Below are 27,793 nucleotides of genomic sequence, written 5' to 3' on the forward strand. Positions count from 1 at the left end.
TCGATATACCCGATATATACTCGATATATGTCGATATACCCGAGCCATGCTATGTCTACACTCCTCGGCGTCCGAGGCGTCTCCAGCTTCTAGGCCCCTAAGGGGGTACACCCCGCGGTAGTGGGGATAATTCCGCGACGTTTATCATCCAGGCCTTGGCGACATATAAAGAGAAATCACTGTATTCGCCATAAGTAGTACTTTCTCCCACCATGTTGCTAGATCGCAAATGCCTTCGTTGACCTGAATTGACTCGAATCGAGAGTAGTACAGTTACCCTCTCTCGGCCAGTACCGGTTTAGTCACGTGACCGAACCGCGGCGGAAACGTGGGAGAATAGCGTCGTAGAAGGGGTAGGATAGGGTAGGGGACTAGTCTTTATCCGGGAACACTGCGTGGAAGGTTCTTCACGATTTTCATATAGGACCCATTTTCATCGCGCGTCATGATTTTGTGTGGGAAGCTCTTCTTTTGAAATCGAAAAAGCAAACATGCCGCGGTATCAATTCTTTTCGCCATTTGATTTCGGCATCCGGTTCATAGGGGCCTCAACGTCCAAGTTTCTTAATTTTACCCACAACGTTTTAAGGCGCAGAGATATCGATTGCACGTAAAAGGGTACTTTTAAACCTGAAGATCGACACTTAACAGCCAAGATTTCGTAGATTCGCGATAAGGTAGAGTGACCACGTTACCGACAAAAATAGGCGAAAAATGGTTTCACGTGCCTCAACTTTTCGTCTTCATATCAATGTCGCGCAACAATAACGTCTCTTTCAGACTGCAAGGTCCTAGCTAAGGTTAATGTTCAATATAAAACGATTACATCTACCGTTTTAATGAGCTGGGAATAACTTAAGAGGGCCGCCTTGATGACTCTGCGTAACCACACACACATAGAAGAAACCCATATACGTATACGAAACTTCACGGGGGCGCAAACTTACGCTTCAATATCACAATGAGCAATTCAGAAGTAGCCAATTTGATTTCCTAAAAGTCCAATCTAGGACTATATGGTCTCCAAAATGCCTATTTGTACGTTATCGTGGAGTAATTTGTAATATTCGGTGGCATACTGTCGATCATGAGGCGTCTGAACTGCAACTCGCGGTTCCGACATTTTTCGCTACTAGCGCCACTTGTCATTGTCAGACAGTATGGCGTCGAATATTACAAATTACTTCAAGGTGACCACTTCTGAATTGCTCATTGCGATATTGAAGCGTCGGTTTGCAAGTTTCGTATACGTATATGGGTTTCTTCTATGTGTGTGTGGTTACGCAGAGTCATCAAACCGGCAAGGCGGCCCTCGCCAAGACTCCGTAGATTCGCGATAAGGTAGAGTGACCACGTTACCGACAAAAGTAGGCGAAAAATGGTGTTACATGCCTCAACTTTTCGTCTTTATATGAGAATATTTTTCACTGGGAAAGGGCTCATTCGAAAGAGGAAGGTTCAATCTAGCGCGCGCTGGTCATGAGCTGACGAGATTATGCAGATATTTGGTAATATAAGCGTTAGAAGTAGGTCAAAAATTGACGATGTGCATGCCGTGGAAACCAAGCATTTTTATGCCATTGCATGAGTTTTCTGGATGAAATCGAGAGCAGCGCGCGCTAGAAAATATCTCCAGCTACAAATTGAGCCGTATTTTGTCTTGATTCTCTGCGAAATAAAGCCAAAAACTTGAAGCACGTTTCTGGCGTCAGAGTTCATAATATCGATAATACAGAGCAAAAAATGTGACAAGTTTAGTCACAGACTTTGGACCCGTCGGATCAAGACCAAGACGGATCTTAACCACTTCGCGACCACGGACGAGTTATCTCGCGATGAAATACCGTTCGTACGATGATCACAGACGAGTTATCTCGCGACGCAATGTCGCTTACGCTATGCCATATACTAGTTATCTCGCGACCAAGTTTCGTTCGTATACCGCCACCGATGAGCTATTTGGATGATTATTGGGACGAGAGTTTTAATTTGAAAATATTTCTAGCAAGAATGATGTTTATTTGTCTTTTACACGAAATATTTGGAAACATGGATCCACACATAGTGCTACATTACGAAGCTACATCGACGTGGCATCTCCATCAACTATCGTGCAGAACTACTTGCAAACGAAACTTGGTCGCGAGATAACTCGTCCTTGGTTGCGAAGTGGTTAAGTCAGTGGCCGAAGGCTGTCAACGGAAATTATACAGCAGTTACCGACCTGCTGGCTCTGCAAAAGTCACGTGACTACCCTTGGCTCTTAGAACGCCACCAAAGTTACGACCGATCGAACGAAAGGGCACCGAACTTGCTCGGCCAATAGCTCCGGGTCGAAACGGACCCTGCAGTTCGAGGGCTGGAGGATTCGAGCAATCGACGTCCTCGATATTCCCCGCGATATGAACTCGCAACTAGGTCTGCCTGGGAGCTCTTAAACCGGCAGGTGTACGGTTCTCGAGAGCTCGTTTCGCAAGCCTCGTACGTTCTCCCCGGTCGCAGCTCTTGCTGCCGCGGAAACCTGCGGCAACGGAGTTAGCGCGCGAAATACGAACGTTGTCGTGTTCGTCTGGGTTGGCCGAAAACTGTCGGAACGCCGGTGAAAGGTCACCGACGATGAATAAGCTGTTGCGAAAGGGTTAAACCGAGTGTGAGACCCGCCGGCATTGACCCATTAACGCGGAAGCCCGCGGATTCCCAAGACCGGAAAACGCGCGCTCGTGTATGCACGCCTCGGAACGATCGAATTATGCCAACGTCGGCGAGGAACGGCTAGACCGCCGTGTTTCGTACGAAATAATTTATTCCGCGTGGAGAACGTTCGGCCGGCTGAATTTCGCCGTTCCGGACCACGGTGCGCTCCACACACACTGATATTAACCGTGCCGTGGCAGCATATTGACTTTATTTATTGACCGGAAAATTGGTCGCGTCGCTAATCGTTCCCGAAAAACGCTGCCCCGGCTGCGATCGGCAGCGAGCAACCATTATAATAAGACAAGTTCTTTCGAATCTCCTGAATTCTAAAAATTCACAATTGACAGAAAGCTCTGTTAACCCTTCGGAGACGACATCGGTGCGCCATGTCGACTCTGAGGAATATTTAGAAATTAATGATTAGACACTGTGCATTTTCATACTTCGTCATTTACCTTCCAGAATCTGAACATAGCTACGAGAAATATTAAAAAGGGGGCTGTTGTCTCTCGAATTTGACACCGAGTTACAAACACTTCGACCACCCTTACTAGAGGCAATAAATTAGCCTAAGAGTCGAAGGTTCTTGAGCCCAAAGCGACGGGACTCGTCCGATGTTTTCTGCGACTTTTCGGCGCCATAACACTAACAATTTAAGACAGCGTCTGGACGACCTCTAAACACTCCCCCCCAATTTTCTCCCACTACTATTTACCACTTTCACCACCAATTTCACATCCCTTAAAAACCGATCTCTGCGTGCGAGTCGTCAGTCTTCAGTCAGTCTTCAGCTAGTCCTCATTTAAGCCACATCTTTTTGTACAGTCGACATAATTAAAGTAAGAGTTATTGTTACCAACAAGTTGTACAATTCCTATACCACTCAAAACACCTCACCCTTTAAAAAGAACTGCCCAGCACGGTTTTAAGTAACCAAGCAGGAGTGACAGATGTGAGAAAAGTCGAATTTACTGATCTTTTCCATCTACGCACGTACAGGTGCCGCCAGCGCCTTTTTTAAAATGTCAGTTTAAGAGCGACCACTAGGTATGAGAAAATATATGAGACCCTTGGTCGCTGCGAGTAATAATAATTTTTGATCTGGATTAGGTTAAGGAGGTGTGTTTCTTTCTTCGAAATCTTCTCTCGCTCTGGTTGTACCACGATTTAAGATACAATCTAGAGAACGCAGACGAACCATGTTCGCGTTGACGTCTTCTGACTGCCTTATATTCTTTGCCAAATACCAAGGATACAGAGACATTTTATCCTGCTCCGCGTTAGTACCACGATTCAAGTTACAATCTGGAAAACGTGAACGAGGACGAGGTCCGACTGGAATTGCAGCCGTCGCGTCGCATACGCACTGCGCATTCGAATCTTGATTACGTCTTCGTGCTGGGAACTCGGGCAACGATAGGAAACGCGCGACGTCGCGACGTTTCCGGTCCCCGTTGGCTCGTAACTATGCCCTCCCCGCGATATTGTAAACGACTCGAGATAGCGGGTGTCGTGGCGCAGCAGGCGGCGACCCTTTTCTCCTCTTTTCGCTCGTAGAAATGAGCGATAAGCGGTTGATGGTTCCGCGTGGCAGAATATTTGATGCTTCGAAGCGAGTCGCGAAGATTTTTCAAAGACGCGCGACTACGCCGCGCGGGGGAGTCGAGGGCTTTTCTAGAATGTACGTCCCGCACGAGAAGCACGGTTTCCCGAGGCTCTGTGATATTCCATTCAGCAGCTCGACGACTTGGCTGCCGTCGTCGCGACGACGTCCCGGTCTTCCACGAAACTTTCCGAACATTCCCCGGAGCACGCTAAGCGTCCAACTTGCTCCGACCTGTCCCCGTGAATTTTGGAAACGCTCACGACCTCCGGGACCGCACGGAAATTCCTCGAGCTGGGTCTCGACTCCGTGCGCTCAGGATCGAGAAGGATCCGCGAGGTCGATGAAAAATTTCCTTCGTGCCCAGGGAACGACGTATTAGCTATCCCCGCTCACTGTAATCCGGCCGATTTAATCTTTCATAAACCGCATCGCGCCGGGAACGATGGATCCGCGGAGCATTAGCTCGGTGCATTTTTTACGAGCGGTAGTAGTCACGTGACGCAACCCGGTATAATTTCACCGGTCGAGCCAGTCGCGTTCCGTCTCGTCCCGCTTCAGTCGCGTGCTGTGACCGTGTACGTGTATTGTACCATGAATTATACGGGGGAGAGCGCTAATTAGTGGTTCTCCCGAGTTGCTCGGGAATGACTGTGTCATAGACCGGATACGGATCGGACACAAACCCGATACAATCTCGTCGTAGATCAAATTTACGCGTGAGACTATACGAGGAATCTCTCTGCCACATCCCTGCTTCAGTCCTGAACATTCTGTCTGGGAGTCTAAATTTATCCTAGGAGACTTTATAGTTGTCCCGCCAACCGTATCATAGGTTTTTCGTAGACTCCCGCATTGATTTTGTTATGCTGTCGTCCAGGACACGCCCTGGGCCCACTGTAGCCCCGCCTTAGACACGCCTATTGTCGCGAATCTTCTGTATTTCGGGTTCAGGTTTGTCCAATTCAGGTTTTCGTTATATAATATTAATCCAGATACTATTTTCAGCTGATAACTTTTAGTCCATTCTAGACATGCCCCATTCTCGTTATAGTTCGTTCTAGACACGCCCTAGGCCCACTGTAGCCCCGCCTTAGACACGCCTATTGTCGCGAATCATCTGTATCTTAGCTCAGGTTTGTCCAATTAGATTCTCATCAGTAATTCATAGATAATTTGTAGCTGGTCCACTTTAGTCCATTCTAGACATGCCCCATTCTAGCTATAGTTCGTTCTAGACACGCCCTGGGCCCACTGTAGCCCCGCCTTAGACACGCCTATTGTCGCGAATCATCTGTATCTTAGCTCAGGTTTGTCCAATTAGATTCTCATCAGTAATTCATAGATAATTTGTAGCTGGTCCACTTTAGTCCATTCTAGACATGCCCCATTTTAGCTATAGTTCGTTCTAGACACGCCCTAGGCCCACTGTAGCCCCGCCTTAGACACGCCTATTGTCGCGAATCATCTGTATCTTAGCTCAGGTTTGTCCAATTAGATTCTCATCAGTAATTCATAGATAATTTATAGCTGGTCCACTTTAGTCCATTCTAAACATGCCCCATTCTAGCTATAGTTCGTTCTAGACACGCCCTGGGCCCACTGTAGCCCCGCCTTAGACACGCCTATTGTCGCGAATCATCTGTATCTTAGCTCAGGTTTGTCCAATTAGATTCTCATCAGTAATTCATAGATAATTTGTAGCTGGTCCACTTTAGTCCATTCTAGACATGCCCCATTCTAGCTATAGTTCGTTCTAGACACGCCCTAGGCCCACTGTAGCCCCGCCTTAGACACGCCTATTGTCGCGAATCATCTGTATCTTAGCTCAGGTTTGTCCAATTAGATTCTCATCAGTAATTCATAGATAATTTGTAGCTGGTCCACTTTAGTCCATTCTAGACATGCCCCATTCTAGCTATAGTTCGTTCTAGACACGCCCTGGGCCCACTGTAGCCCCACCTTAGACACGCCTATTGTCGCGAATCATCTGTATCTTAGCTCAGGTTTGTCCAATTATGTTCTTGCCACTAATTCATACATAATTTGTAGCTGGTCCATTTTACTCCATTCTAGACAGGTTCCATAGCTGTTATAGTCCGTTCTAGACACGCCCTGGGGCTTTTATAGCTCCACCTTGGACACGCCCACTGTTCAGAATCTTTCAAAAGTCTACTCTGTCACAAGTCACAACCATCTATCTGGGATCCTGCTATAACTCCGTACTAAATCTTGTCAATGGCCCCCGTTATCATCTTAGCCCCGCCCTGGGCCCTCTACACCCAACTTTAGGCCTTCCTAGCGTTGTCAAATTATGTTATTCATATCGTTTGTGGTTGTTAAATAAATCTCCCGTGTAAGCCAGTTACTAACTGCTCGTCAACTGCTTTTAGCCCCAATCTGCCCCCGCCCTCGGCCCCGCCCACAGCCCCGAAACTTTCGATACGAGCCCATGGCCACCTCGGAGCTTCTATAAACGTTCGTTCGGCTGCAGCCGTCTCATTGTTCGCTAGGTAAAATTGTTTGCCGGTGGTTCGTATTCGGGCGTAAACGTTCCCCGAATAGTTTCGCGCACGAGTTACGACCGGATCTCGTCCTCGTCATTGATACGTGTAAATAGGCCGTTAAAGCTCGCGGAGCGTAGGCGCGAGGCGCGGCGACACTCGTGCTCTTGTTCGCGCTTGTTTCGCGGGCCCTCGTGCACAGACTGTTACGTCCTCAATTCAAACGTGCCGTGAACGAATTAATTAGCGGCGAGGGAGACAGCGAGAGAGAGAGAGAGAGAGAGAGAGAGATATGCGAAGAGGTATAGTGCAGTCACGTACACTGTACAACCGTGCCGCGCATTTTCGCACTCGTGCAAAACACTCGGGGCCCGCGTTAAAAATCCTCGGCGACCCGCGACCCGACACGCTCGCCGCCCTTTCCGAGAACAGCATAAACGGTTGACACTAACTTCCACCACGTTACTGCGACATTAACTCCATAACGGACTCGTAAAACGACGAGAGCGAAACGAAGAGCGAGGGAGAGAGGGGGGAAGAAGGAGCGGACGTAAGAAACGCGTAATCTTTTTACGCTGCTAATTGCGCGAGGGCGCGACGGAGACCACTGTCAAGAGAGCCGTGTCTAACATTGCCACTTTAACGGGGACGCGGGACTTTCAAGCCGCCTTCTCCTCCACTCCTTGCGTTTCCTGGGCTGTTCTCGAGAATTTTTTTGACGGTGCCGGAACACAAAGTCGCCGGAAACGTCCTCAGTTTCCAGGAGAAACGGAAACAATGCGCAAACATCCATGCAGCAGTAGTTTTTGCAAAATTTCGACTCCGGGGAAATCTTATGAGAAACAGCTGGCAACGCTTTGTTTAGCACACCCAGTATAAAGGGTGCTTCACATAACTCGAGCATCTATAATATCTCGCTTGTTTTTTATGATAGAAAAGAATGTCAGCCAACAAAATTTGTTCAAGGTTATATTTTTTGAGATTTCAAGGTCATCGAAGTTTTTTTTAAATGGAACGATATAGTTTTATTATCGTTGTATGATAGCCGAGGTCAAGACGAATCCAACGACCTGTAATATTATGACCTTCACGCGACCTCGAGTATGAAAAATTCATAAAAGTAGGGCACTTGATGTAAATAGTGAAATAACGATGATATGATCCCTCTAGGGTTTCAAGAAATGTTCTTGAACCTTGACTACTGACTGTAAACACGCTTATAATAGATTGTAAACACTGATACAAATTCTTCTCCTTTCGGTGACTCTAATCAGTACGCTTAAGAAATTCATCGGGATTTATTCGATTGTGAAAGATAACGTTACTTCTCTGAGCCGATGGCGTACAGTGATGCAGAAAAGATAGAAATGATTTTAGTTTACGGTGATGCTAAAAGTAACTCGGTACAGGCATCTCAACTGTACGCAGAAAGATACCCCGAGAGGAATCATCCTTCTCGACAAAGTTTTGATCGCATAGTTCAATTGTTTCGTAAAACAGGAAGTATTAAATCACTGAAAAGAAAACGATCAAAGCCCTGCTACTGGAGAAGATACCGAAACTTTTGTATTGGCCACAGTCAACATTGATCCTACTACAAGTTGTCGAAAAATTGGACGTTCTTTAGGCATTTCCGAAGCCAGTGTGTGTCGAACATTGCAACGTCATGAATTTCACCCATACCATATTTCCTTACATCAGGAGCTTCGTGGCAACAACTTTGAGAATCGTGTTGCTTTTTGTGCACGAGCATTGCAGCAAATACAAAGAAATGAACATTTCTTTTATGACGATCTCTTCACTGATGAAGCTACTTTTTCTAACCATGGACAACTGAATACACATAATATGCATTATTGGTGCACTGAAAACCCGGAATGGCTTCAACAAGTTGTACACCAGCGTCCATGGAGTGTAAATGTATGGTGCGGAATCGTTGGTGATAACAAACTCAAGGTCACGTGTAGGTCACAATATTACAGGTCGTTGGATTCGTCTTGACCTCGGCTATCATATAGCGATAATAAAGATAAATCATTCCATTCAAAAAATCTTCGATGACCTTGAAATCTCAAAAAATATAACCTTGAACAAATTTTTTTGCCTATCATAATATTTGCCCCTGTGAACCAACTAATGTTCTCCTCTGAAATTTTCTTCTATCATAAAAAACAAGCGAGATATTTTAGATGCTCGAGTTAAGTGAAACACCCTGTATATGATTCCGAAATCAACTTTGAAATTCGTTGGGAATTAAATCCGCGTGTAATCAATAGATTCTGTGCATTTGTGACAAGAGCGGGTGGGTTCAATTTCTAATAGTAAACGGACAAAAAAAGTTTAAGAAGATTAAAACATTATCTCAAGCCTCTTAAAATTGTTAAGCCTCTTAAGCCTCTGGCAATTGGGGCAGATTGTTTTTATTTTTCGTAAAGATCCGCAGTCTTATGACCGAAGCCGCAGAAAGCATTGTGAAAGAAGACTCGTTTAGGCAGCAACGTCTGACCATGGTCGACCGATTCTACTTGCGATCGTGGTCGCGGCGCGGTGGCGCGCAATACAAAATAAGTAGTAGACTTCGCGTGCATTTATGATCAAGTTGGGTAGGTGTAATTCAAGACGGATGTAACATGAACATAATTCGAGAATATTAATACAATATTTTGATCTTATTCAAATGACTCAGGAAACAAAAGTAATTATATTTGCCTTTGTTATCCTGCCTCTTGCAATTAACAACAAAACAATAAATATGTTAAGAGAATTTAGAAACATCGTTTTACTTGGCTCCTACTTCTCACAATCGGTGCACAACATTTTCATGTCGCATGAAGTTCCGCGGTCTGAAAATTCGTTCAGCTTGAGCAGAGCCGCGGCAGCGTTAAATGGGCTGTTTAAACGCGTCGAATAATATTTTTCGAACAGTTGGAAGATACTAGCGAGTTCCCATTGAATCGATTTCGATTCGAGTGCCGCGGAGAATCGTTAGCCGAGGCCGGTTAATTGGTCGGATATTTGATCGCTGGGCGATCCGGTTCGATCGTCGAAAGGAAATTTCCTGTCAGCTTGGACGACGTTCATTTTCAACGAGATTTAAACACGGCTAAGGTCTCTCAGCCTTCGGAAAGCCCGGCGATCCTCCCTTCTTACCTCGAGCTCCCGTTTCCTCTATCCCACGGTAATCCCGAGGCTTCGTACACGAAACTTTCGAGACTCGAACGTTCTCTCCCGCGGTTCCATTAATGCGATTCCATCGGAAGGGATGCTCACGAAACTCTCGGGCGATGGATGGGTCTGCCAGGACCCGGCTTCCCCTTCAACTTCTCCTAGAACTTCCGTGAAAGTTCTCCCGACCCCTCGCTATTTATTAAATGCCCGCTCCGAAACTTCGTTTGACGCGTTGACCGACGACCCGGTGACCGTAAGAATTGCACAAAGACAAGCAGTTTGTTTGGCAAAACGAAAATCCAGAACTTTCTCGATTTATCCCGTTTCCTAGATCGTACCGATTAAATAAAACAGGCTCGCGGAACTGGCGAAACAATTTTTCTTAAGCGCAAAAGTTACTTCTCACTTTTCAGCGGAAACGAAGTTCTGCTGTGAACAGACTGCCGGGCTTAATGCAAAATAATAATTGTCTGCGTTATTTACGAGATTCTGGGACCGAAGAGAAACTTATTTTTTCATTTAATAATTTCAATACATCGGCGATAATGTACCGATACTGTTGGGATGACGAGGTTAGGAGATTAAATGCAACTTTATATTTTAAGTGTTCATTTAAACTCCGCAACGGAATAAACGTCGATCAGCTTGATTAATATTGTTCGCATATAACACAATTCTGTATTTGACTGATACACTGAAAGTGTGAGTATCGGTAGTTGGAATAGAAATGTGGGAGCTGTTACTGGTTCGGTAGACTGGCTTGGATTGACTGTTGCCTTCCTCCTCCTTAGGCCCTTTAATACGGAAAATGGCGGCGTTCGAAGTGCAATAAATCGCAGGTCAAAAAAGACCTCCCTCTCCGCATGTTTCGTGCATTTCGGTGTATACTCCAACAGATACTCTTAAATCCTAATTATATTCCTACTGTCTAGTGTTTCACTTTCGCACTTTTGTCATAAACGCATGAAATCCGGAATCTCGTTACGAATAGACCGCGATTTATGCCGAATGAAAATTGCCTGCATCATTTGTGAGAAATAGGAGCCACAAGTAAAATTGTCATTCTTGCTTTGATAATTTGACAGAGATGAAAATAATGTTTTACTGTATTAAGTTTCGTCTACTCAGTTTTCTCACGAATGCAGATAATCCGCAGTCTGGTTATGATTGTTCGAGCGTTGGAGTGATCGCAGTAATAAATACGAATTGCTATCTCTTTTGAGAAACGATCCTCGGCGCCGGAGAGAGGTGATTGCCCATTTTCTTTGCAGGAACGATCGGATACAGAAGTTCTAAACGATTGTAATAGCGAGGGGAACTGTAGAAGGGGTTAACGCGATCGCGACACATTGAATACACGATCAGGGCCAATAATCGTTTCCCGGCTGAACGAGATCTTCCGCAATTACTAATTCTGGCCGGGCCGATTCCGTGTGTCGCGATATTCATCCGCGCCGAGGATTTTCCATCGAACCGGGGGCTTCCATTTGCAAAGCAATTTGTCCCCGTCAAATATTGACGGCGTATCCCGCCTATTAATTACAGAATTAACATCCCCTGGGACGCGGGACGCGTTTCGACGGTGCCGAGCGTCGAACCGCGAGCGAACAAAATATGCAGCGAAAAGTTCGCGCGATATTCAGAACGTGTGCGTCTTTGTTAATCGACAAAGGGACCATCCGCAATCCTCTCAAATTTTCGGTTTCACTTGCTGGAAGTCAACTTTGAACACGAACGCTGTGTCTGACTCGGCACTGACTTCTTTCACTGATTACAGTGTTTTCTCGATATACAGGGTGTCCCAGCTAACTTGACCTCCTTGAATATCTCGCTTAGTGTTAGTAATAGAAAAAAACGTTATAGGACAATATTAACCTAACCGAAGGGGCAATATAATGATTCGGAAAAAACTTTTTTCAAGGTCATTAATTTTTTTTTTAATGGAACTATATATTTTTTTATCGCGATGTAATAGTAGGGGTGAAGACCTCTTCAATGACATATTATACAATGACCTTCGTGTGACCTTGGGTATGAAAAATCCAAAAAGCATTATAGGTATTATCAGTGATTAATTTACTACACTAATTGGTTTGATTGAACTACTCTACATCAAATCTCCTTCGAGAAGGATGATGTCTCACCATAAATAAATATCATATCTGTTTTCTCTTGTAAACTGAAAACTGCCATTTTTTAATAAAAATAACGAAAATTCACTCAATTAATGAAGCAAATAATTCACGATGAATTTCACAATCAAACTGACAGTAGTAAACGAAATCAAAAGCTTATCAGCGTTTATAAATTGAAATTATTTATCATTGACGATAAGAAAAACTTATTTACTAACATTCAATACATTCCATTCATCGGTGCGATTGGCGCGGCCGGCGCGATAGACGCAGTTATAAATAAATATAAAACCATGGCTGTTGGACAGGGAAAGAGATTTTACTGTACATCATATGTTCCAATATTAGCAATGAAACTATTATAAGAGCCAGAGAATCATTTATTTTCCGTATACAACAATGTATTGCAAACAATGGTCATCATTTCGAACATTTATTGAAATAGAGTAGTTCAATCAAACCAATTAGTGTAGTAAATGAATCACTGATAATACTTGTAATGCTTTGTCGCGATAAGAAAAATATATAGTTCCATTAAAAAAGAAAATTGATGACCTTGATATCTAGAAAAAAATTACCTTGAAAAAGTTTTTTCCGAAGCATTATATTGCCCCTTCGGTTAGGATAATATTGTCCTATAACTTTTTTTCTGTTACTAACACTAAGTAAGCGAGATATTCAAGGTGGTCAAGTTAGCTGGGACACCCTGTATTAGGTCGTCCCATAAGTTCGTGCCGTTTATTCTTGTACCATTTAAATTTGAAAAATAAAATATGTAATCACCCTTTCATTCCACAACTTCTTCTGACCTTTTCGGCAAAGACATCATACCGTCACTATAAAATTTCTGCGGTGTTTCATTAAAATACTTTTCAATGGTGAATAATAGTAACATATCCACGGCACAAACTTATGGGACGACCTAATATGTTAACAACACGGGTCCTGCCGGCGACATATAACGTCCAGGAGATACTATCCTGTGATCTACGATGAACGTCGTACCTGACCCGTATTATGTCCGAGCTCTCGAGCTTCGAGGCCCCTCAGTAGTGGGTATAGTTCTGCGACTTTTATCAGCCTGGTATTTGCGACATATATCGAGAAAAGACTGTAAACGACTGCGGATTTAATGAATTTAAAAATGGTTCGGTGAAATAAATTAAAGAGAAGTGAACCCCTACTTGGGTTCTACATCTTGAAATGAATCCAAACGATTTTTATTTTCGTTGTAAAGATCCGTAGTCTAGTTGCAATAATAAAATTAACCAGTTAAGCGAGTTTGACGTGTATACACGTCATCGAAAATTCTATTGCGGTGCGGTTAACGTTAATGAATTGTTAATTTCTTATCGAATAAAAATTTAATTCTTTCTCATTTTGCTTTCCTTTTTTCGTGAAATTTATAATGGCGGCATTTCGCCTGCATTCAACGTATATAGTCGTCATTGCTTGATTTTAATTCCGCGCCGTGAGGGATTTTGAAAGTTAAATTCCACGGTTAACTGGTTAATAAAGGGTCCACTTTGAACTTAATTGGCAAAGAGTATTTTCTAGAGACTGTTAGTCTAAACAAGACGCGATTTTGGAGGATAGATTATTCAATCAACGCGAACGATTCGATTGAAGCTTGTCGAACGGTTTTTAACAAAGCCCGAAAGTTTGCTCGAACGGAAAAAGAGTTTATAGGTATCCGGCTTTGAGAGAATTTTTATTGCGGCGCGTGTTCACCACGGGAGTCGAAAATTGTTGCGCGTGCCGCGAACGGATCGCTCGATGCTATCAGCGACAGAACGCGACTCTCTAATTATAATTACACCGGTCTGTGTATCATCGCACCGGCTGCGTTATTAATAGCGGCTGAATTCGGCCGTGTAAATGTAGCTCGCGGAACGGTCTGCGCGGGTTTAATCGGGCCGCGTCGCGTCGGTGAATCCTCGCGCTCGCGCGCGCGCGCGAGTCCATTTTTCAATTTTAAATAACGCACTTTTTTTCATTTCTGTTTGTTCGAGCGGTGCCATGCGACCGGCCGGAAACTGGGTCGAACTTAACCAATTTTTTGCCCCGCTCAAATTGCGTTCTCCCGGGGAAAAAAAAGAAAAAAAATGGAAGTCCCGTCGAGTGATCTTTGCAGAAAACGCCCCCTGTGAATGTTCGTGAAAACGCGCGATTTTTCAAGGCCGCGGCGGCCATTATTCCCGCCGCTGTTTCGAATTGGAACGCGAGAAATTGTTCGCTTGCAGTTTGTTCGAATCGTTGATTTTTCGCGCTTGCGAAAAGGAGTTTAATTGAAAAGGAAAAGGAGTGTTTTAGGGAGGGAACCTTGGAGAATATCTCCTTGAAATCGTAATAAAATTGTGCCGGTACGAGGTCGAGGCGGCCATTCTTCCAACGGGTGCTTTGGGTTAAAAGACGAGATTTTGTTTATCGAGGATTACAGTTTATTCGAATCTTTGATTTTTAGCTCGGTTAAGATTAGGTTTCGTTAAAGGAGGAAAGGTGCGTTTGATAGAGCATTCTTTGAAGAACGATTGCTAAAAATTTCAATAAAAACGCACGAGTGACAAGGTCGAGGCGGCCATTTCTTCACTCGGTGCTTTGGGTGAAAACACGAGAACTTATTCGTCGACGAGTCCAATTTGTCCGAATTTTTGATTTTTAGCTCGGTTAAAATTAGGTTTCGTTAAAGAAGGAAAGGTGCGTTTGATAGAGCATTCTTTGAAGAACGATTGCTAAAAATTTCAATAAAAACGCACGAGTGACAAGGTCGCGGCGGCCATTTTTCCAGCCTGTGTTTCCGACTGGATTCGACACGGATAATCGAACAGCGGGTGGAGTCGCAGTGTTGGCTCCTCGACCGTTAGTCACCGGGTCAATTCCGACCCGCCGCTTTGTTAGCGAGGTCCGACTGCTCGTATTCCGGTGACTAATTTCTAATTACTATACTTAACGAACGGTGAGGTTTGAAAACGCTGAAAGCGGGTTTCCGTGCTCTTATAATTCACGGTGAGCGCATAGTCGAAATTTGCTGACGGGAGAATAAAGCCGAGGATCCGACGGTGTTTTTTTTTCGGTGAAATCGATGGAACTGGATCCGTCGAATGTAGGACCGCGAAAGAAGTTCACGGCGACAAAGTGTCCGATGATCCGAGCTGCGGCCCCGGTCCGTTCGAGCTCGAAAGGTTCGATCTAATAAAGCAGAAATTCGGTGTGCCGGTAGTGGAAGAATTAGTTCGGCACCCGGGCAAAAAAACCGGCCGAAGAAGATGAAGAGGAATCGATAACACCGGGCGACGCGGGCTTGAAGAAAGCCGGCCGAGTACGGAAGATGAATCGTCGTCGTATATCGGAGCGGAATGACTCGATTCGCGTTCCCTCGACCCGCCACGGTGAAAACACACCGAGCCGGGTTTTCCTGGCACCGGACCGACCCGAAAAATCGGCTACACGGTGTATCTCGTCGGAAAACTCGAAAACAAGCATCCATCAATTGTCTGTTCGCGAGCCATTGAGCGCTCATTGTCCGGGCCCGCTTTCAAATATTATTATCGTATCTATTGTTCGATACCCCGTTACAGTAAGACCGTGTTTGCTCGCCGGCCGCGATCATTGGACTGTGGATTTTATGCGAATTTGCGTTCGCATAAACAATTACCGAGGAACCCTCTCTGACAAACGAATGGAAATCGATTTTACTGCGTCGATGGTTCCGGCGAGGCGATTGTGTCAGGCGTGCGAGTTCTCAATCGTGGCTTTTCGAGACAGTTGTCTGTTTGAAATTGTCAAAATGTGTTCTAGGCTTGAGAACAATCGCTGTTGAACATTTTTGAGTGGCAACTCGGTAACCCCGACAGCTCCACGAAATCAAAGTAACTTGATGAAATAAACATTGATATATTAACGCTTTGAGGCACACGTTTTTAAAGAAAATAAAAACCTTGGTTGCACAGAATTTTGCGAATTCACTGCGTCACAACTTACTGCTGCGTTTTGATTTGCATACATTCTTTTCACTTATTTATGCATTCACCATTGGTGCATAGCATTGCCAACTGAATGGAAAACTTTAAATAAAATATTAAACTGTATGACCATGAGTAACTTCAACTTTTCGTGGTGGGTTAAAATATATCCCACCATGCATAAAAAGCTAAGCAAACGGTGGGATAGTTTTTAACCCACCTAGCCCCAAAGCAGTTTTCAGTTCTTGCAGTTTTCAGATCCCAATGAAATTTGGTACAGCGAATATAATAGCGCAAAAATTTATTCTTCAGTCTGCCCTATAATTCCGTCTACTATTTCTAGTAGACGCGGTCAGAGGGTTAAAGGTGACTGTTTAAACGTTTTTGGAAAATTGGTTTCCGTTCTGTACCTTTTCGGACATTTTGAAAGCTGCATCGACCAAAAGACGTTAAAGAGAGCGAAACAGGTGGTAATCCCAAAGGTCTACATCCAACGAGTGAGCTACACGAGGAAGAATTTACTAGCTCGACCTTTCAACCAGAAACGAGGAGTTAATTCTTCTCGATTTCGGGGATAACTCTTTCGCTTCATATCATTGTATCGTGAGAGCGAATTCATTTCTACACCTAATAAAATGAAAGATTGTCGCTGCGGTGATGGTCGATTCTTGCAAATATCTCGGTGGAATAAGGTCAGTGGAATAAGGGTTGCTCATGGTTAGATAAGTAGCTTGAAGTAGTAGAACGAGGATTACCCTCGGTCAGACAGGGAAATAGGTCGGCGTGCGATCAGACAAGCAGAATACGTTGACGTGCGATCAGGCAAGTAGAATACATCGGTATGCGGTCGGACAAGTTTAACGCGTGAACTCGAGCATGTGGAATACAATCTGTAATGAGAGGAGTATAACGAGCTGCTAAATGATCCGACAAGTAGAACGGGCAGCTGTATGGTCAGACACATCTACAAATCATTTAACTTTTCTGCCTGTTACAACGGAGTCACAATATTTTCCATACAAAGTGTAATGGCTGGTCAAGTGGAACAAGCGTGTCTATAATGGAACAACGTATAAATAAAAATTTTTATGTTGGGGCAAGTACAATTAGAATGCATATGAGTGGAATTACTCTGTACGTGGTCAGACAAGTGGAGTAACGATGTGTATGGTCCGACAAGTAGAACAGGATAGCTGTATGGTCGGACACGTCTACATTTCATTTAACTTTTTTGTCTGTTACAACGGAGTCACATCATTTTCCATACAGAGTGTAATGGCTGGTCAAGTGGAACAAGCATGTCTATAATGAAACAACGTATGAATAATAATTTTGATGTTGGGCCAATTAGAATAAGAATGCATATAAGTGGAATTAGGATTCATATGGTCAGACAAGTAGGGTAGCGATGTGTATGGTCCGACAAGTAGAACGGGTAGCTGTATAGTCAGACACATCTACATTTCATTTAACTTTTCTGCCTGTTACAACGGAGTCACAGCATTTTCCATACAAAGTGTAATGGCTGGTCAAATGGAACAAGCGTGTCTATAATGGAACAACGTATAAATAAAAATTTTGATGTTGGGCCAATTAGAATAAGAATGCATATAAGTGGAATTAGGATTCATATGGTCAGACAAGTAGGGTAGCGATGTGTATGGTCCGACAAGTAGAATGGGTAGCTCTATGGTCAGACACATCTACATTTCATTTAACTTTTTTGTCTGTTACAACGGAGTCACATCATTTTCCATACAGAGTGTAATGGCTGGTCAAGTGGAACAAGCATGTCTATAATGAAACAACGTATGAATAAAAATTTTGATGTTGGGCCAATTAGAATAAGAATGCACATTAGTGGAATTACGATGCACATGGTCAGACAAGTGGAGTAGCGATGTGTATGGTCCGACAAGTAGAACGGGTAGCTGTATAGTCAGACACATCTACATTTCATTTAACTTTTCTGCCTGTTACAACGGAGTCGCATCATTTTCCATACAAAGTGTAATGGCTGGTCAAGTGGAACAAGCGTGTCTATAATGAAACAGCGTAGAAATAAAAATGTTTATGTTGAAGCAAGTAGAATAAGAGAGCACATTAGTGGAATTACGATGTGGATAACATGATCAGACAAGTGGAGTAGCGATGTGTATGGCCCGACAAGCGACGGAATCCCAGTTGTATAGAGTCGAGCAAATAAAATAGCGACCGTGCACAATCAGGCAGAGGGAACAAGGCGTGCTCCACGATCAGACAAAAGGGAGTACACGATTAGGTGAGGCTAGATTGCGTTCTGATCTTGTTCGGAAAATGTTCCGAACAGCGTAGGCCGCAGAATAATGCATCAGGGTGTAGTGAGTACCGAATACGATCAGGCAGCAGCACCCAGGTGTGTTCTACCACCGTACAAATAGAATAGCGGATCAGGCAGCATCTAAATTGAACCGTGATCGCGTCTAATCCCGCGCACCGTCGGACGGTGTAATATTAACCATCGCGAATGGCTGCCAGTGGAAGTTTTGTAATCGGCGAAGTCACGGGTTGCACGGGAACAACTCCGTTGATCCGGTGGATCGGGCTTGCGTCGCTCGCCTGTCCAATTTCGCCGGTGAAAATCGACAGCCCGGGGTCGTGGGGGTGAACAACCACCGAGAGCGTTCTCGCGACAGGCTGTGTGGATCGCGAGGCGTATCGACAGGACTCGTTTGAAAATCGATAGCGGTATCGCGAGAGTGAACACCGCGTCACTCGGTGGCTAGAAACGGGGGGACGTGGGGGGTGGAACAACCAGGGGTTGGTTACGGGGCACCGTGTCTCTCGCTTGTTATTCATCTTTCATTCGGGGCTGGGCGAACCTGGCAGCTACCTGCGTCGTGGAGATCGATAGTTTGATCGATACTTTTCCGTAGCAGGTTAGCCGCGGTCTTAGTTTCCAAAATATTCGCGAAAAATGATCGGTATCACTCTATTGAATTCTGCCTATACTCGTGCGTCTTTGATACCGCATGCGTTAGTATTGCTGACCGATCGCCAGTCGCTTTAAGGACAAGTATAGAGCGAGCTTAAAGATCCCGTGCACAACAGCAGCAGACTGCACGAAAAAATGGAACGGATGTATTGGTTCGGTTCAGTAATCCGGCCGACAATGTTCGCGTGAAATAGTTATAACAGTTTCTTGCCGTCACGCCTACGCAGTTGTGCACGGGACCTTTAAGCTCACCCCTATCCCTGCGTTTAAACAGATGATAAGTGACCACCAACACTAACGCGTGCGCCGCCGTAGAAGCACAAGTGTAGACAGAATTGTAGCGAGGAAACGGAGCGAGACCGCCACTGTGATGCGAAGGAAAATGTTGAGATTTATAACGTATCCAAAAATCATCGAAATCGGAGGGTAGGTGACCGTTCTGCAGGTTCACCCGGGAATGTGCTCCGGCTCCGCTCCGCTTGGAGCAGCGCGGAGCAAAGCGGAGCCGCTCGGAGCCGCGCCGGGCCACTCTCGAAAGCTTCGACTCGGCTCGGTCTTGCTGCCTTCTAAAAATAGTCGCGCATCGAATAACGAGCCGGCCACCGCGCCGCTAAGGGTTGAAGTTTGCATTGTGAACGCGTACGGTCCGCCCCCTGCACACGACTGCCCCCATGTAACCGAAGATTTGACCCAATGACCCAGCGAACCGAGCCGAAACCGGCCGGAAACGCCCGACCGTCGACCGTCGCTCACCCTCTCCGACACCACCCTCTTCGCTCCTCTCTCTCTCTTTTCTCTCTTCTCTCTGTCTCCGTAACAACCCTCTCGCCACCCTCGCTCGCCTCCACCCTCCTTTCACCTGTCACTCGCTTGTTCTCGTTCGGGAGTATCGCGCCGACTGCCAGTCGCTTCTGTCGGTGTCTTCGCCGATACTGCGACTCGTCATTTTTATTGGCTCGCCCTCTCACACACAGGGTGGACACAACACAAATCCTCTCCAACCCCTACCGTTGCCTCAACTGTAACTCGATTTTTATATCCTTTGCCGCATCGCACGTGCCATCAGTCACTACCGCCGCTATTTTCGACGATATTGTCACTCGTCCTTTTTACACGGACATCTTTCTATACCGGGTGCATCGAAAATCCTCTTCAACCCCCGTCATATGTTAGCCGCTTTCTCGTCGCTTGATTGTTTCGCGTGGAAGCAGTTGCATTCGTCGACGTCCTTGAGAATATTCTCATTCGTCCTTTACTCACAAGGGAACATATTCAGATGCGAAAATCCGATTTTGATGAAACTTATGGGAGCTTATAGTTCTTTGAAAAATATTTGACACGTGTTTTTTTTTTATCGGCAGACATCCACTTTGAAGGGGTGAAAACAGCCCTCAAAGTTGGGGGTCAAAACCGTATTTTTTGAGATATCTCGGAAACCAGAGGTCGAAAAAATTTGAATTTTTTTTAAATTGTGTGTTTTTTCAATGGGAAATGTAGTCGCGCAAGAAAATTTTAACAAAAGTTTTTTGTTTAAACAATATATTAAAATTTTGATTTTTTTTTTGCAGTTTCTTTTATTTATTGTTAGTTCATTTTAATGTAAACTTGGGTGTGTGATCTTTGACCCAAAATAGGGGATACATGTTTCAGGATTTTCTTTTTTTTTGCCATTTAACAATAATTATGCATAATAGAAGATAGTCTTGCACCTGGCGTGCGTAGGAAGGAATTCTGGCTTGTTTCATCGAAATATAAGCATTTAGTATAAACGTGTATAGTATTTTAAACAATACCACTGGGTTATGTGTCGTTTATTGTTTTATTAGTAGCTAAAGAAGGTGGCGCAGGTAGCAGCGTGACGCGGTGCTAATTACCGCGGCGGAGTAAGGGTACCGACTTTTATAGCCAATTCGCCTGTGAATTTCTGCAGTCGTTGGGCCTTCGGTCAAAATATACCTGCAGCCTTTTTAAACTGTGAATCCTCGAAGTTGGAGTTTCCCTCGTCGTTTATGGTAGCTCTGAAAAGAGCTGGTGGCAAATGCCTCACATCAGTTTTACCTCGGTTATATATAGCATTTCAGAAGAACACGAATATTTTCAAACATTTCTATTGGTTGTTAGGGTGAGAGAGAGGGAAACGTAAGGTGTCTTAAGAATGTATAAATATGGGCACTTTGCTACGTGTGCTATTAGTCTTTCTGCATTACAGTTTGTAAAGCAACGTGCATATTAAGAAGTTAAGGCTACTTTTGCATCTGAATATGTTCCCTTGTCAGATTTATTGGGACATTTTTCTATACCGGGTACATCGGAAAATCCTCTTCAACCCCCGTCACCTGTTAGCCGCTTTTTCGTCGATTTAGCGTTCCGCGTAGAAGCAGATGCTTTCGTCGACATTTCCAAGAGTATTAGCATTCGTCTTTTGGTCGGATTCACGTGGACAATTTTGTATACCGCGTGGACCGAAAATCCTCTTCAACCCCTATCACCTGTTAGTCGCTTTTTCGTAATTTCAGCGTTTCACGTGGAAGCAGTTGCTTTCGTCGACGTCCTCGGGAATATTATCGGTCGCCCTTTTTGCAGGTTCACCAGAACATTTTTGCATTACGGGTGGACCCGAAAAATCCTCTTCGACCCCTATCTCGTTTCACCTGTTATGCGCTTTTTTCGTCGTTTTAGCGTTCACCGTGGAAGGTAGTTGCTTTCGTCGACGTCGTCCTCGGGAATATTATTATTTCGTCCTTTTTGTAGGTTCTCAGGGACATTTTTGTACACCGGGTGGGCCGAAAATTCTGTTCAACCATTCCCTCATTTTATCCATAGTTCTCTTTCTCCACGTATTAGCGTTCCACGCGAACTACAGCTCACTGTAATCGACGTACCACGATTCGTCCTTGTTACAAGCTTACCAGAACTCTTTCATATACCGAGTGTATCGAAAATTCTCTTCAACTTCTCCCACTTTTAAGCCTCGTTTCCCTTCCTTCTCGCGTGGGTATAGTTTAAAACATCACGGTCGTCGAATCGTATTAATACGGAGAAGGATTAATATGGATAAATATGAAGAAAGTTGATGTTCAATTATTTCACATAAAAAAAAAATGATGGAGACTTTAATTCTTCTTAGACGTGCTACGTTATTGTGCACGCGATTTATGGTTCGGAAGCTCAACTACGCCATATCCCTGCAATTAGAGCAAGTTCACAGAAGACAACGGCGCGTCCGGCGTTCAGTTTAAAAAGGAACCGAGCTGTTTATCACTTCCGCCTGCATTATTTCTGCACCGTGCTTGTATGCAGGTCTATCGACAGCGTGGAATCGACTGGCCTCTCCTTGTCCATAGACGGTATCGATTAACCATCGTAATTGTGACACGACCGCGAGGAATATTTATTCAATTATTTATTATAAACCGACCGGACCATTTTCGCTGGCATACATCAATCGCCGCGAACGCTTAGGCCATTTGTATCATTTGCGTATATATGTGTACGCGCAATTTTTTTCCGCTCGTTAACACCAAAACGCCTTGCTTTCTTAAACGACATTGCGAGCTGGCACAAACGGTTCTCTATTAAAGCTGTTAGTCTACGTTGCTGTCGCTCTTATCAATAATACGAAAGTATACACTCAACAATGTACACGGCAAATAGGAGCAAATGACTGAAATACGAAGTTGCTTTCTACTATTTACAATAGCTTCAATAGCCTAAGTCCATTTGTCAATTATTTTTTGTTGCCCGTAATTACGTGTACAACTTCAAGTTAGCTGTTATAAACAACATTTGCGGTTAAGTGTATTCAGAGTATATACGATAATTTTGGACACATAAGTTGTCGCAGTTAGTTCAATAATTAAAACCACCATTTTGAAAGTTGCCCAAGTCCAATCCATTATCCAAAAAGTGCCGGAAAGGTAATAATTTTATTCTAAATGAAATGAAACAAGAGGATTTCATATCAACAAAATTTTTGGAGGGCGCAATTTTTAAAAGGGTAAAGAATTCTAACGGAGAAACAATAAATTGGTTGAAAATAAGTGTATTCAGAGTATATACGATAATTTTGGACACATAAGTTGTCGCAGTTAGTTCAATAATTAAAACCACCATTTTGAAAGTTGCCCAAGTCCAATCCATTATCCAAAAAGTGCCGGAAAGGTAATAATTTTATTCTAAATGAAATGAAACAAGAGGATTTCATATCAACAAAATTTTTGGAGGGCGCAATTTTTAAAAGGGTAAAGAATTCTAACGGAGAAAATATAAATTGGTTGAAAATATGCTGGATGCGTTTTTGAGAGATGAACCATATAAAATTTTCTATAGGATATCAATGGATGAGAATGCAAAGTTTAAAATCCTGGATTTATTACCACGTCGGGATAGACCAAGAAAGTTCGAAAATATTGTATTGACACCACTTTATAAAAATATAAGACGAATTACAACAGCGAAATACAAGGACATGATGGACTTACTATGATACATACCACCGGAGCACCATGACTTCTGCAAATCCCTTCCCCATACACAATATGTAGATGAGCAGTAAATTGTTATGTAATTTATGTAGTTAGAAAATGTCCTGAATTGCATAAATTGTGTTTGTGAAGTGTTGTAGAGATATATAAAGTAAATTGAGTATTGTTTTTTCAATTTGAAGCATTTTAAATTATGTCGAATGGACTTGGGCTCTTTCAAATTTTATAACGAATCTGGTTGTTAACTTTGAAAGTAGCTTAACTCCATTTTGGGTAAGAAAACACATATTATTCACTTAATAATTGCTATTATTTTAATAGGAACTGTAAATTTAACTCTTTTAGATACACTTAAGCAGTATGACACATTGGTATCCTATACGTATATTTTTAATTTTATTGAAACACAAACCCTTAAATATCTCAATTTAAGTATAAGTGGACTTAGGCCACTTTCAAAATAAACGGCTCAATTTTTCTATTTATTCTCTTGGAATAATCCGAAATTCTAACTATAACGAGAAAGAAAACTTTTAATTGACCAAAAATAGCTCAAATACAAAACTGAGAAGACACTAGAAGAACTTGAGTATATTGTTGTATTATTTTCGACTTACCAAGATGATTAACCCTTTGCACTCGAAGCCATTTTAACTCGAAAACGAAACATCTCTTCCGACCTAGAATATTAGGTATAGGTAGGTAGGTAGGTATTAGGTAGGTTAGGTATATTTTTTTATTTTTTTTTCTTCTTCCCTAGAATATTTTGCCCTTCTATATATACTTTTTCATACTATACATACGAAAATGGTGCAATTTACTCGTACAGTACTGAAATGTTTGGTAATTTATTAAATACATACAAATTTAATAATGTAAAAAATATTTTGAATAATGATACAGCAATTATACGCCTTACGGTCGCCATTCGAGTGCTAAGGGTTAAAACTTTCTCACAATCGACTTGGGCAATGTTTATTTCGCATAAAAATCCTCAGACTAATTATTTTCCACTGTTCGGGTTAACGGGTACTACCAGCGATTTGTTCGCTCACGAGATTTTCCGATTGTGATAATGACAGAAAAAAAAAAGAAAGCCAATAGCTTGCTCGGTTTAGTAAATACCGGGTATCCTTTAATGGCCGAGCAGAATATGCTCCGTTATCGAGGCCGGGATATATTTATAAAATATTACGGCGATTCGCGGGGAAAGTTTGCGGGATGATTTTCCGCGTTTTTCGGCGCGGGCTGCTGCCGCTGCGCGCGCGCCCGCCTCGAAACTTTTCGTCCCCGTTCCCATCGGATATTTCTTTCCGATCCGGCAACTCGCGCTCAACTATTTTCGCTCGTGCAACAACGAATAGCTCGCCCGATAACACCGGCAAATATTCCTTTATTTTACGAGCCACACACGTTCCCGGATAAACGCGACACCTCGCCCGGGGAAATCGCTTCGCGAAACTTTACGCGAATAGAAGCGCTTCGACAACGTAGATCGATCCGAAACAATCCGGAGCTCCGAAAGAACTATTAGGTTGTTGCATATGTTCGATGATTGGAACAATAATTTTAACACGCTCACTACCTTTCTTCCGTTGCACAAAACGTTTTATCAAACGTACCCCCGCTAGGAAACATTCGAACAATCGAAAGAAAATAGTAATTGGTATGTATACGACTGTCTTCAAGCAAATTATAAGAACTTCTAAAAGAGAACCCAGGAAGAAAATAAAATTTCCCAACGGAAAATATGGATCAAAGTATTACAAGATTTTTGGATCTTTGGAAAACGAAAGGAAACGAAGGGAAATGACAGAATCCATGTTCGGGCCGATTTGTTGGCATCGCTCGTGATAAAGATGGCTGCCACGACATAGGAAGAGCGTGGCACGCGAAGAACCCGCAGAACATGTAGATCAATTCGATCTTGTCATTCTTATGAATAGACTGCGGATTTTATGCATTCGCGACGCAAATGAGTAGCTGCAATTTGACGCAGTGTCAAAATTGAAAGAGTCGAACAGATATATTACTTTCGACCTAGTAAAATTATTGAAGAAAAGAGAACGTTCTTAAGTGGCTCCTATATCTTACAACTACGGAATTTATGTATCTGAAATAAAAGTGGGTAGGTGCAATTTAAAACAATGGACAGATTGAAAACATGCAAGAGCATCGATGTATTCAGCTTGTTAACACTAAACCTACCACCGCCAGTTAAAAAGACCGTTCCAGATATTTTATTTTACAATTACTGAAATTGTAAAGATGCTTTCGTGGGAAATAATTAAGTAAATATATTTAGGAGAGCGTGTGTTATAATACGAACAAAATCCAAATAAATTCAATCTCGTCATTTTTATAAGACAACATGTATTAGTTACTTTTCAGGCTCGGTAGGTTTAATGTTAAAATCAGGGACCATAACTGCTATAACCAAAAAGAAAAAAAAGTTATGGAATAACAAGTATTTCATCGACTAAAATCGTATTGGTTACAAATAAGAATTATAAGTAACCGACAATTTTTTCTCTTGTTGGTAAATGTTATCGTCGAGAGAAATTCATTTCGATCACTTTTAAGCTATAACAGTTATCAATGAGAGAAATTTATTTCGATCGCTCATAACAGTTGTTGATGAAGGAAATTTGTAATAGTTATGATTAAATAGTACAGCTTTCAAATGGTAGACAATCAATTATTTCATAAATTTTTTCTTCATAAAATTGATTGCTACAATAAAAATTTTATGTGACAAACATGAGTTTTTCCAAATTTTGAATTTTTTTCTTTATATTTTGTATAGATTATATTAAATTTCAATAATAATCAACTTTTTATTAATAATTTTTATCGTAGAAAATTTTAGAATAACTGTTATTTTTGATCCCTGGTTAAAATTGTTAAAGCGAGATTTTCTGTTTGATTCTTGCTTAGCTTAATCGATCCACAGTCTCGATATCCGCAGTCTTCTTACAAGAAATGCAGACAATATTTATTTTATACAGAGATCTCGTCTACTGGCGAAGCAAGCCGACTCAGTTTTCGGTAGGCGCAGAAAAGTATAGCAGCTTGGTAACTTTAGAAGGTCTTTCGATAGGGAAACAAAGGGAAACGAAGGAGTATGACAGGACCTGTTCGAGGTGGGACTTTTTTGGCATCGCTCGTGAAAAAGATGGCTGTCACGAGAGAGGAAGAGCGTCGCACGCGAAGAACCTGCAGAATCGTCGCGTCACGTCGCGGTCGCACAGTGCGGACAAACGGCCTGTATTCGGCACTTCTCGTAGTTTGGTTATTAATGTATACATAGAGGAAATTTTTTACGGACAATTATATTTACCAATATAGTTAATAATTTTAACAAAAAAAAATAATTTTTAGAAAAAAATTTATTATTAAAAATTAACAAATTTATTTTTAAAAGCTAACAAGTTTAGAACAAAATTAATAATAAATGTACCATATGTAAAATTAACAATAATAAACTTAAACAAATTATAATACTAGTGAATAAAATGAATAAACTTAACAAAACGCTATTCGCTATCCGAGTCATTCTCAGTACTTTGATTGCGACCCAAAATCATTGACTCTCGTGATCTTGCACATCTCAATCTATCCTTACATTCTTATTATTTTTTCAATAGTTATAAAACATATATTAAAAACAAATTAAAAATACGTAAAAATGATTGATATATAATTATTGCAAAATTGTAATATGCATAAAAATGATTATTATATGATTATTATTAACAATTTCCATCCTAATACGCATGTTTTGCAAAAGAAATGTATTTCATATCGTGATATACACGAATATTGAACTTTTCCAGTAAATTCCCCACTGTAACTGTGGCGAACAAATGGCAAAATTTTTTACAACCAAAATTGTTTACAAATGTGTACTTATCGTTAATTATTCACAAAAAATGAAATTTAACAATATAACTAATACATTTAAAAAGAAAATAACTTCCACGCTAGATCCTAAAGGAAAGGCATGGACACTTCTTAAAAAGTTTGTAAAATTGAGAGTCGCAAAAAGTCGCAGACAAAACTATGAAATTCTTAAACTATAGTAAGTAATGTATCCGAATATGCATAAATCTCAGGACATATTTTTCCGTTTTTGTTTTATGTTAATTTGAAGTTTTATATGCAATTAACAAATAAAACCACCGTTGAAAATTTGTACAAAAAATAAATCTACTTTATTAAATGTATAAAGAATGCGTATTCCTTGGTAAGCACTTTCCATTACAC

The 27,793-nt window shown here is 42.4% G+C and overlaps 1 protein-coding gene and 1 long non-coding RNA gene across 5 annotated transcripts in view; both read left to right on the forward strand.

Moving 5' to 3' along the window:
• The window catches only part of Eag (potassium voltage-gated channel protein ether a go-go), a 188,637-nt gene that overhangs the window by 52,440 nt on the left and 108,404 nt on the right, over nt 1-27,793 (forward strand). The window lies entirely within an intron of this gene.
• LOC143356211 (uncharacterized) lies at nt 23,080-24,013 on the forward strand. Its single transcript, XR_013082631.1, has 2 exons — nt 23,080-23,336; nt 23,373-24,013. It is a non-coding gene; the product is annotated as an uncharacterized LOC143356211 (long non-coding RNA).

The sequence above is a fragment of the Halictus rubicundus genome, chromosome 8 (genome assembly GCF_050948215.1).
Source record: "Halictus rubicundus isolate RS-2024b chromosome 8, iyHalRubi1_principal, whole genome shotgun sequence".
In the NCBI taxonomy this organism is placed as follows: Eukaryota; Metazoa; Arthropoda; class Insecta; order Hymenoptera; family Halictidae; genus Halictus; species Halictus rubicundus.